The sequence below is a fragment of the Vulpes vulpes genome, chromosome 9 (assembly GCF_048418805.1).
Source record: "Vulpes vulpes isolate BD-2025 chromosome 9, VulVul3, whole genome shotgun sequence".
In the NCBI taxonomy this organism is placed as follows: domain Eukaryota; kingdom Metazoa; phylum Chordata; class Mammalia; order Carnivora; family Canidae; genus Vulpes; species Vulpes vulpes.
Window position 1 is genome coordinate 66805229 of NC_132788.1, and position 10310 is coordinate 66815538.

The following is a 10310-nucleotide window of genomic DNA, read 5'->3' on the forward strand; positions in this document are numbered from 1 at the left end:
ATGATGTTAATGGGGCACCTGGGTGGCTCAGTTGGTTGAGCACCTTGATGCTCAGTTGGTTGACTCTTGATATAGGCTCAGGTCATGGTCTTGGGGTCATGGGACTGAGACTAGCGTTAGGCTCTGCACTCAGCACAGAGTCTGCCTGAGACTCGCTCCCTTTCTCTCTTCCCCTCCTCCTGTTCTCTTTCTCTCTCTCTCTCTAAAATAAATAGATCTGGGGATCCCTGGGTGGCTCAGCGGTTTGGCGCCTGCCTTTGGCCCAGGGCGCAATCCTGGAGTCCCAGGATTGAGTCCCGTGTCGGGCTCCGGGCATGGAGCCTGCTTCTCCCTCCTCCTGTGTCTCTGCCTCTCTCTCTCTCTCTATCTATCATAAAATAAATAAATAAATCTTTAAAAAATAAATAAAATAAAATAAACAAATCTTTAAAAAAATGCTGTTAATAATGCCAATATCAATTTAAAGAATAATTCAATGATGATTGGTTAAATAAAAATACCAAGGTAGATTTTAAAGTTTAAATAATAAAATGCATCATCTTATTTTATATAAACCTTACTTTAATAATGGAATTACAGAATGTTTAGGGCCTGATGGGCTACAAGAGGTAGTCTAGTCCAATCCTTTTGTTTTATAGCTGTAATTAAAGATGAAGGAACAGCCCAGTGCCTTAACAGTGCAGTTTCAGAATCAGACAGACCCAAATTCACATTCTTGCTCAGCCACTTACCAGCTCTAAAACTACCTGTCATTCAGTCACAGAGCCAGTTTTTTCATGTGCCCTGCCTAGAAAGCAGGACTGCTATAAACTGAGAATTCAAAAAGACTCTCTCCTCTAAAACAGATGTGTATTCATTCATTCGACAAATATTTATCAAGTATACACTAGTTGTGTAACCTTGGGCAAGTTACTTGTTTTGTGCCTTAGTTTCCTGCACTGTAAAGTGGGTATCCACATTCTAGAGTTTTTGCAAGGATTAAATGAGTTAATACATATAAGGCGCATGGGATGGTTCCTGGCACAGTTTGTTGGATATCATCATTACCATTCTCCTACTGCTACTATACTCTATATTAGGTAATATAGTGGGGCTCTGGGGATATAATTCAGGAATCCTGTGTAATATTTTCCTCCTAATTACTGAAGCATCGCTTTTGCATGGAATGAATCTCTTGCTCCAGTGTCCCTCCTGAGGGTAAAGCCTTTTGTAAGCTTCTTTACTATGGTTCTGTTTTGACAGTACTATCTATCCTTCATGCATGAAGAGGAAAATATCTCACCAGCATTTACCCACATACTCTGTTTTTCTTTCAAATGATTTTGAAGACGCTCAGGTTTTTTTGTTTTTGTTTTTGTTTTTTTTTTAACCTGGTCTCCCAGGTGAGAAACGATGAGTTTGCGAGTATGTGAGGAGCTTGGCTGGGATTCCAGAGCCAAGTTGTCCCCAAAGGACATAACAGAACTAACTAGTCCTTTGAGGGTTTTAAACCTTACATGTAGTCTTCACTACATAGAACCATAATGAGCTGAAAGAACAAGCAGAGAAATCCAGTTAATTGCCACTCCAGTGTTTCCAGTGGTTCTATCATGGTTGGATGAGTTACTATGGATTCCATCAGTGTTTTGGAAACTCTCAGGACATGGGCTGAAGTCCTATGTAACTATCACTCATGATCTTGGCAATCACAGAATTGTGAAGATGAAAAGAACCTTGAGTGATGGTACAGCTTCTCAGTCTTCCTTCTCACAAGCAAACATTACACTATCTCAGAGAAGTGGGAAGTTACATCTTTAAGACCTTGAGAGAAGGCTCTTTACAAAACTCATTTTGATAAACAAGTCTTACTATTGAAAACAAAAACAAACTTCTCTGTATGGAATCTTACACACGAAGTTAAAATGCCTCTGCCCAACAAAACCAGAAAACCATGCCACTGTTGCTTTTCTTTTGTAGCAGAACACCCTCAATTCCTGCCCACGTTCTGGGATATGTCATTTTCTTATCCTAGCCATCATTTTTATATGAATGTTTCTTCCCACCTTGTCACAAGTATTTTTTTAAGCTTCTTAAGGCCAGTTTAAGGTAAGATACTAGAGAGAAAGTCTGATTAGTCCTTAGGTGTCTGGGAAACCCAGCTTAAATTTCCCTGCATGATATATTTTAATTGATACATCCCAGATCCTTGCTCTCCTTAGTAACCCAAGAGCTAGAGTGCTGAGTCACTGTCATATTACCTGTTCTGTCACCACAGGCCAGGAAGTAGGCTTGGTGCAAGCAGGGAGCCTCAGGTCTTATCCCAGATTCAGCCTTACCCTAGACGTATGACCTTACACAAATTCAACTTACGGTAGGATAAAGAAAGTTGCAACCCTTCTTCTTTTACAGTGGAACCCTAGAAATGTATTAAGTGACTTGTCCAAGGTCACACTGAACTGTCCATGCCTGTGGTTCCCTTAGTTATTGAAAAAAAAAAAGGAGAGAAAGAATGATACTTGATGTCCCAGAATGATACAGGTCAAATGAAATACATATTTAAGGACTCTGCAAAATGTTCTAAAACACAAGACATTATTCACCTTCTTTGTCAATGAAGCCCATCTTTATGCAGCATGTGCTATTATAGGTTTCTTATAACTGACTTTCATTATGTTTCTAGATTCCTCTTCTGCTTGCTCAAGGCACTGAATTCTAAGCAACATAGAGGAGTCTACCCTCCTGGGTAGTAACCATCCCACTCATTTGTGTTCAGTGAGATTAGATTTAAAATTGTCTCCTGCCAAACACTGTGTTCCAGGTGAAAGCCTGTTTTGTGAATTCACCATAAGGTTTTTAAAAGTCTTTGCTGATGGCCAAAATCTGAATCTGAATCCTACTTCTGTACTTTTGTAGCTCACTCTTTCGCCATCACAGCACATTTTATTGCACTTGTCATTCCTTCTGTAACTCCTAATGGACTTTAACTTAGCCAATGTCTTTTAGAGCAGGGTTTCTCAAAACTTTGATACTATTAACACTGAACCAAATAATTGTGGTGAGGGGACTGTCCTATGCATATTAGGATGTTTATCAGCATCCCTGGCTTCTATCCACTAAATGCCAGTATTATCGTCTACCTTAGTTGTCACAACTGGCAGAAATATCTCCAAATATTGCCAAGTTTCTCCAGGGCGGGGGGGGGGGGGCGGCAAAATCACCCCTAGTTGAAAACCCCTGTGTATGATCCAGCAGAGTGCCTTTTTCACTCCATAAATATTTGTAGAAGAATACATGACTGATGGAAACAAAATGCTTCTGATGGATTTAATGTACAAGCTGCAGAAAAATCAAGCTAATTTCTTTTGGTTTTAGTACCTCCTATAACGTCTGGCACACAGCTGGAGCTCAGTATATATTCATTGGGAGAACAAGTGTTCCAAGACCATAAACAGCTTCCTGTATCCCAGGTAAAACTATCTCCCTCAAGAAGGCCCAGGTGAGGTGATAGGGAATTGTCATATTAGTGGGAGAAAATTTTTAAAAGAACAAAAAATTTTCTTAGCTATGGGATTAGAACCAGAAAAAATACCTTGTGGAAAAGAGCATCATGGCTATGTTCCCCAAACCTTTAGCTCTCCATCCAATTGTGGCATTTAGGGCAGAAATACAATTCTTTCAGGTGGTAATGCTAGAAACATCTAGCATTCCTGCATCCTTCAAAAGTCCTCAGTTAGGGACATGAAGCACCGGGAGGGTTGCAGGACATCTACAGGACATCTAGAAGGTCACACATTCAGTCATTAGTGTCAGAGCTGGGAAATGAGCCTGTGCCTTCCTGACTCCCTGTACAGTACTTGATTACAGTGATTATTATGGATGCAAATTAAGACTTATTACTATTGTGAAATAACAATGCAGGTTAATGATATTCTTTATTGCCATGCTAACATTTTTTCTAGAGGGGAAAATTATAGGCATGAAACCAATTAAGCAACCTTTCTTTCTTTGCAAAGCTTTTTAGTGTTCCTAAATGAAGATTCTCTCTTTGTGCTTACTGCTTAATAGTGCAAACTGATTTTTTGTCTCCTAGGTCTTAGTGAGATGGATGCTAATACTGGTGCTGTCTTTCTTTCCTGTATGAATTGAAAATGACTATGCTAATACATTATCTCACAAAGGGCAGGCCTAAATAGGAAGAGCAAATATTTTGAAATGAATATTTAATGAGCATTCTCCTATAGAGGTTAGGCATTGTGGAAATGCCTCCTTTGGAAATCTTTGTGAGCCAAACTCTTGCAATTGCCCTTTCCTGGACACCACTGAGGGACAGCTCTCCTCTCATGATTGAAATGGTGGCTCCAGAAAACAATGCAGATTAATTTACGTATCTCCGAAACTTTACGTAGTTGTCCTTCATTCTCAGTTCTACAAAATACAAAAACCTTTCGTGTAGAAGGATGTCATGTCACATGTATATTGTTATTGTAACTATGGTAACCAAAAAATGCCACCAGTGTGTCTGTTTCATACACAAATGAGGGGACAGCTGTGGAATCCACATGTCTGCCAGTGGTATAATGGATATGAGGTAGGATGGCCTGGGTCAGAAAATTACAGCTCATTTGTATTAATCAGAGCTTTCAAATAACATTCCAAACCCTTTGCCATAAGCAGTGTAAATGGAAGGCAATAAGCCACTGTAAAAGCACTTTCATTCCATAGCTTTCAAAACGAAGTGTTGTAAGTAGATGCGGAAGCATCTTGGGAGAGGACTCTCTCGTCCGCGTTGATGGAACTTTGGGGCGTATGACTGAAAGTTAAAGTTTAGTTTCTTTGCCTGTCAGGGATGATTTTCGCTCCAGTAAGTATAATGGTTCCATCTGAGTTACGTGTTTGTTGGTTATGGTACTGGAAGCACAGCTTTCACAAACCCTGTAGCAGTTTCACCGAGTAAGTTATCCTTCTAAACTCTCTATTCTCTCAACACGGTCATGTTACAAATCAGAACACTGAGGACTGGCAGGGTCATGAAACATCTAAGAAAACCCAGCTAGGACTAGATGGTAGCTTGCTTACCAACCAAATAATGAATAAAATTGCTAATAACATCCTACCTTTGCTAGACCTTTTAAAAACATCCAAAAAGTAAAAAATAATAGGTAATCCAAATGTTTCTCTTTAAAAAGGTTTAACATCAAATAGTATATATTTTAATTATTGAATAATATGCATAACAGTTCTATATGTGCTATAAGTCTGAAAACATATACTATATTATTTTCTGATGTATTGTAAGTGCAATGTCAACTATGTATTATGCATGCATTTGTCTATGTTTTAAGACTGGGAGGCTGTCCCCTGTAATATATCTGTAAAGTAGGCAGACGGTAATATGCTAAAACAAAAAATTTAAAAAACAAACTTCAGTTAAGAAGATTTGAAGAGCGAATGGTTCCCTTGGATAGTAACTACTGAATTTTACAGATAGGGTTCAGCTTTTGTCTACATTCTATACTTTAAGCCCAAAACAAGAGAGGATACATGTTTTCCTGACTTCATCTGTATAATTATATATTCACCCTGAATAAAATATTAATCAAAGCTCTATTCATGAGTCAAAGAAACTTCCATTGTTCCCAGAAACCAAAATATGATTCTAAAATGGAATTTGCTTTTTCTCCAGATTGGCTTAACCCCAAATAGATATTCAGCATAATAATTTTGAAAAATTAAATATAATATTTAAGCAACCTTACATTAGTGTTCAAGTGAATCATTCAAAGAACTATTATTTTGTAGCTTAAAATAAATTTTAAGAAAGCATTATGAAAGTCTAGTAAAAAGTGACATGCAGATCCTATAATTTACTACATTTTATTTGTGGGGTATGGCTTATTTATGGTGGCATAAAAAGCCCACCATTCTGTTTATTTATAGTCATACTCAACTGGCTTGGAAAATAGCAATATAACTCTGTAGAGGCAGATTTTCTTTAGTACCTACCAGTTTGTTCCCTTGAGTGCCACTGCTTTAGGATATGTGGTAATTGCTCTAGCAATTCAGGTCAAGAAGCTAGCTTTAGCAGGGACTAACCAGAGAGAGAGATCAATGGTTGAGTTTTCCTTGCTTTTTTTGAATTCCAGACACTGTCAATAGCTAGGTGTAGTATTGTTCAGGGTCAGAGTCTGCAGTTAGATCTGGTCTAAGATTTTATTTAGCACAGTGATTTTTTTTTTTAAACAATAAGTACTTTATTACTTTCATTTACCAAGGAATGAGCTCTAATCATCCCTTTTATTAGAATTGCAGAATAAAGATTTCACACAGGCAGGATTATAACTAAAATAAGTTCTCACAAATGTAAAGCTGTGGTCATTTTAAAGTTACCTGGTTTGTTTCAAAAATATCTAGATACTTTACAGTAAAATGGCTTATAGCCTCGTTTAGAAAAGTCAACTATTTTATAGTTAACCCTCAAGTCCATAATGAGGACAGAATCTTGGCCTTAAGTCACATAAGTGTTTATTATGATTTGTTACTTTCTGACCTCTTGATAGCTGTAAGACACAAAATGTAATCTTAGCTATAACATTTTCTTATTTAAATTTGACTCAATTCATGTTTCCCCTCCTGGGAAAATACTGCCTTATGTGTAAAAGTCACTGAACCAGCAAAAATAACTTAAAGGAAACACGTAAAATAGCAGACTAACATCTGTTGTGCACCCCTCCCCTGCAAACACCAAGCCCTCAAAACAATGTTGTCTTGGCAGGGTGGGGGTGGGGGGGCGTGTTTTAATGTCCCTTTCAGTGAATATATAGAATACAGGGGCAAGCACTGTTTAGTGAATAGGTTCTTTTTCCCTTCAACAGTGTTTCTGACTGACAAAAGAGGGCAAGGGGACTGGCTTGTCAGTAGGTATAATCCCAGGGCTCACGTGCAGCCCACACTGCCAGCCCTTTGTTCAGTGGTCACACTGCTCCAGGAGGTGAGCAATGCGGTGGTCTATTAGCTAATATTAGACAAGGCAGAAATTTCCCTAGTTTGCTGTCCAATGCATGACTACCCCTCACTCATTGTGAAAACCTCTCAGGTTGACTAGGAACATGATGGTTTCATCACCTTCAGTTCTACGAGTTTGATGCCTTAACGAGCAAAATAATTTTGATTGAATAGCAAACATTCTTCATGTCAGCCAACTACAATTATCTTTTCCTATTTGTCTATCTGAAGATGGAGAGCAAATGTAAGCAGGAGGTAAAATTACTAAAATAAAAAGAAAAGAAACTCTAAAAGTTGGAAGGTCAATTCAGTAATCACCTCAAACCACCAGAAATGGACTAAAGTTTCTGCCTGCTTCACATAAACATTTTCCTCACTATCCAGCTCAGAACATCCAGCTTGAATGTTGCACAAAAATACTCCGCCAGGTAAAGAGCAAGTAGTACTTTGAGCTTTCAACACAATAGTACTCAGAGAATTTGGCTCTTGAATAAAGGTGTCAGCAAGCCATGGAATTCCTAAACAGAAAAACTCACACTGCGCCTTTATTCCATTTTCTTAAGGTCTATTGTTAACTAAAGACTCCTTGTCTTTTCAAATTCCTTCGTGTGAAAGGATGAGGCCAGACATCTGCCAGGATTCGCTCACATTTGCATGCAAATCAGAGACTTCGGGACACACATGGCCAAGGAGCCAACAACACCACTTTTACTCCAGACTTAACACTGATCAAAGTGTCTTCCTGAACTTTCAACGTCCCTAGTCCTAGCTCTTCATAATGAAGTAATGAGCATATCTGAGTAATATTATTTAGACTGTGGCGGCAAAGCGTACTGCAAACAAAACAACATATTGTCTTTCAGAAAATCCTACCAGCGAAAGCCCAAGTCAGCAATACCTGTTTCCCTCACTGAATCTCCCTTTTCATTATGCAGATCTGGAAATGAAAATGCTAATGGTGACATACAATTTAGGGAAGGATCCATTTTCTTGGACTCTTGGCCTTTGCCCGTGTAGTTCAAATGCCTCAAAACTATTCATACCCGGTCATTCACTCATTCATTCACTCACTCATTCACTCATTCATTCATTCACTCATTCACCGCCAGGCACTGTACTTAGCCCTGTGGCTACAGCGGTGAACCCATCAGGCAAGATCCCTTTCTCCCGGAACAGGGACCACCGCCGCGTCTCCCACTCCGCGTATCCTCCCCGACTCCCTCGCAAGGGTCCCGGGACGGGTTTACCACCAGTCCTGAGTGCCGGGTCCGCTCCCGTGGCCGGATCTGTCTACACCACCCCGGCCCTCCCAAGGCAGGGACTGGTACCGCGGGAGGCGGTGGCGGCAGGGCCCTGGGCACCGCCGCGTCGGGGGCTGCCCACACCCCTCTCCACGCTGCACAAAGGACACTCGCTGGCAAACTTTCCTTGCTCCGACCCCGACCGAGCCGGGAACCCAGCACCGGGTGGGTTCCTGGAGCGGATGGAGGCTTTCCTGACATCTGAGCATCCCTTGGCAGCCCCCTGAGGCTGCTACTCCTGGACTCAAAACGTGTAGGGTGAGGTCTTTCCCCCATCTACACTGCCCGACAATTGAGCAGGTTCTTCCGAATGCTCTGACTTCATCACACCCAACGCTCTGTGAATTTCGTCCCTTGCCCCTTTCTTGATCAACCAGGCCACGGCCAAGCCCTCCTCCCTCTTAGCTCTTCCCTCTCCCGGCCACCTTCCTCTCCCGTCTCCAGGTTCTCTTTCCAACTCCCCAGACCCCCTGGACGCGGTTCCCATCCCGGCAGCCCTCCTTCCCCTGGATGCCCGGGCGCCACCCTCCCCCGCCTTGGTGCCCGAAATTCAGCGGGCTCGCCTCCTGTCACTGCCCTTTGCCCGTTTCTGTGTGGCCTTCGGTGCCAACTGTATCGCCGTACCCCACCACTGAGGGGTTTTTGGGGAGGGGGCTGGTGAGAGGGGAGGCAGAGGGTTACTGGGGTCCCGCTTCCCAGACTTGGCCGTTTCCCTGAGCTCCAGGAGCCGCGCCCCCTCGTCCCCCGCAGGCCCGCGATCTTACCCCGCGGTCCCCCAGACCCTCTCCGGCCCGCCACGCCGCCAAGTTTGCCTCGACTTCCCCAGCTGCCGCCCGAGCCTCCCGCCACCGCCCGGCTAGGCGAGCGCACTTACCCCGAGGCCCGGCTGGGGGGGGTGTGGGGTGCGCACGGACCCGCGGCGGCGGCAGGAGGAGGAGGAGGAGGAGGAGGAGGAGCAGGAGGAGGACAGCGGGCTGAGCGGCGCCTCCCTCCCAGCCCGCAGCGCGCGCTGCCTCCTCGGGGGGCTCCCAGCAGAGCACCCAGACTGGAGGCGAGGCAGCGACAGGAGCAACAGCTGCTGCGCGGGCCTGGGCTCAGCCCGACTCTCGGGGGTTGGGGCAGAGGCGGGCAGGGCTGGGAAGGAGGGTGGAAGTAGGGTGCGGAGGGCGAGGCAGGGGGCGACCAGGTCCCGAGGAAGGCGCCCGGGGCAACTAGGGATGCCACCGCTGCCCGGGCCGCTGCCACCGGCCCCTCTCCCCAGCCGGAGCCGGAGGGCGCTGCGGGCGCGGGCGCACGGGCCTCGCCTAGCTCCGCGGCTCGCTGCCGGCGCCCTCGGTGCGCCCCGCTTTGTGCTCCCCGCAGCCGGCGTGCACCTGGTGTAAGCAAAAGCGGTCAGCTGATGGGCTGCGCGCCGATTGGCTGCACCGCGGTCTCCTCCCCTCCCGCCCGACCCCCCGGCCCCCCCCGGCCTCCCGCCCCCGGCTCAGCCCCGTGCTGGGGCACCATCTGTAGCCCGCCCAACAAAGGCGCAGCGCCGCGGGGCTCGGGTGGCCCGGGTGGCCCGGGGAGCGCCGCCGCAGCCGCTGCAGGGAGCCGTGGGCCGTTGCTTTTTGTCTGGGGGACGACAGGCTGCGGCTGGGTTTGGGAGGCAAAGCGAACTGCCGTTTCTTAGCAAAAGACATAGCCCCCCCCCCCCAAAAAAAAAAGGAAAAAAAAAAAGCCCTTGATAGGAGGCCAGGCTAGGTCTGCGCAGCATAGAACTTGGGCTCAGAGGCTGATAAGCAGACCAAATCCATCCAGGGGCAGAGCCAAGTTTCAGTATGAAATCTGACCTTCGCCTTGTAATGCATGGCGATTCCTTGCAAGGCAGCTGTGCTCACCACCATACCACCAACGCCGCGCTCATGGTGATTACCTGGGTTGTGTGTTTGCATTCCTAGGTGGCTATGGAACTGGCTGGTGCCCTTGTGCCCTTGTCCTGGGAAGTAGTATTTGCCGACTCTTAAATAAAAGGTGAAGCAAGCCACT

General features: G+C 44.7%; 1 protein-coding gene across 3 annotated transcripts in view; it reads right to left on the reverse strand.

Moving 5' to 3' along the window:
• Window positions 1–9386, reverse strand: part of LRRN1 (leucine rich repeat neuronal 1) — a 35086-nt gene extending 25700 nt beyond the window's left edge. Inside the window, exon 1 of one of the 3 annotated variants that reach the window (XM_025984535.2) lies at window positions 9157–9386. The gene's annotated coding sequence lies outside the window, so the exon portion shown is untranslated. Of the gene's footprint in view, window positions 1–8228; window positions 8248–9046; window positions 9123–9156 lie in introns of those variants that run through there. The other 2 variants (XM_025984550.2, XM_072720374.1) reach the window with 2 other exon arrangements.
• Window positions 9387–10310: the final 924 nt, after the last annotated feature.